Source organism: Canis lupus, chromosome 30 (genome assembly GCF_011100685.1).
Source record: "Canis lupus familiaris isolate Mischka breed German Shepherd chromosome 30, alternate assembly UU_Cfam_GSD_1.0, whole genome shotgun sequence".
Classification (NCBI taxonomy): Eukaryota; Metazoa; Chordata; class Mammalia; order Carnivora; family Canidae; genus Canis; species Canis lupus.
The window spans coordinates 26,951,310-26,953,086 of NC_049251.1; the positions used below are offsets into that span (position 1 = coordinate 26,951,310).

General features: G+C 37.9%; 1 pseudogene; it reads right to left on the reverse strand.

Moving 5' to 3' along the window:
• Positions 1-266: 266 nt before the first annotated feature.
• On the reverse strand, positions 267-953 carry LOC100688477 (annotated as a pseudogene).
• Positions 954-1,777: the final 824 nt, after the last annotated feature.

The following is a 1,777-nucleotide window of genomic DNA, read 5'->3' on the forward strand; positions in this document are numbered from 1 at the left end:
CTGTATGGCTGTTTAAAAAATGCTTTTCTGGAAAAGCAAATCAAAACGACACCAAGCAGCAGATCAAGGAGGCTAAAGTTAGATATCAGAGCTACAACTTCCCATATCTGAACTCGAAAGTCCCGTTCAGAATGGAATAAAACTTCAGGACAAGACAGGGTCATTTTAACATATTTTACTTTATCCATTTTAGGTTATCTGTTTCCTTCTCCTTCACCTTGAAATTCAGCACGATCCAGCAGAAAGATGGCTGCTTTTAGAATTGGCTATTTTATTTTTCTTTCTGTGGCAAGAATGTCATAGAGACTGGATACTTCAGGCTCCTATGCATCCATGACCAGTGTCACACTGTGGTCAAAAAACTTAGCAATGGACTTGGGGTATTCAAACTCTCTGCTGCTGCTTTGTTCTTCTACTCATGAGAGTCCGCTTCAGAGCAAATTTATCACTGAACCTTTTGAGACTTGAGGACAGTTGCCAAATATCCTCAGGATCCATTCCTATAGGATTTAACAACAACTTCAGAGTGTTTCCTGTGGGACATAAGAAAGTTACTCTTTTCCTTCTATGAATATAAATGGTCAGGATCGCCATCATCTCAAAATAGGATATGACACACAAAGCCAAAACAGGCTTATATCATGGAAGGGGGTGCATATACCCCAAATCAAAGCCACTATGGCAAAGAAACAGGAGATGGTATGATAGTGAAGTGACTGTAAATCATACCAAAGTACATACTTGAACTCTTCCAGAAGTACCTTTTTGGCAGAATCATCCAAAGAATCCTTCACAGCTGATCCATCCCATTTATCAATATTTACAGACTTGTCATCAATCTTCCACTTGTCCAGCAAGTTGCTGTGGCCCTTGCCTCTCCTGCATATGGGACCACCACCAGCACTGCTGCCTTGGCCACCAACACTGCAGTCCTGTCCTCCTGCTGCTACCATCTTATCTCAGGTATGTAGGTCTGAGGTTTAACAAGCACATATAGCCATGTAACTTCCTTCAGTACTGAGATACACAGTATTTCCATCATCCTATAAAGTACTCTTTGAGTCTCTTTGAAGTGGCTCCCTTCTCTTTATCCTAGATCTGCTAACCACTGATCTGATTCTTCAGATTTTTTTGCCTTTGCAGAATTCCACATAAATTGAATCATATAGTATGTAGTCTTTTGTGTGGCCTTTTCCCACTTAACACAATACTTTTGAGATTTATTCATCTCGTTGTCTCAGTAGTTTGCTCCTTTACATCATGAGTAGCATGTCATTGTATGTAATAAGTTGTTCATCCATTCACTGGCTGAGGACATTTGGGTTGTTTCCAGTTTGTGGCTATTACGAATAAAGCTGTTATAAACAATCAAGTACTAGTTATTATGCGTACATTTGTTTTCATTTCGCATGATTAAAGACCAAGAATTTCTCAGTTGTATAAGAAGTATTTATTTAGCGTCTTAAGAAACTGCCAAACTTTTCTACCATGCCTATACGTCTTTCATTCTCACCAGCAATCTAAGAGTTCCAACTGCACTCCATCTTCACCAGCTTTTGATATTGATATTAATTTTCATTTAAGCCATTCTAAATGATTTTAGAATCACTACCTGTGTAGTGGAATCTTATTGTGGTTTTCATTTGCATGTCTCCAATGAATAATGATGTTGAGCAACTTTTCATGTATTTATAAGATTGTATCTTTTGTAAAATGTCTATTCAAATTGTCCATTTTTCATTGGGTTGTTTGTTTTACTAATAAGTTGCAAGAATTC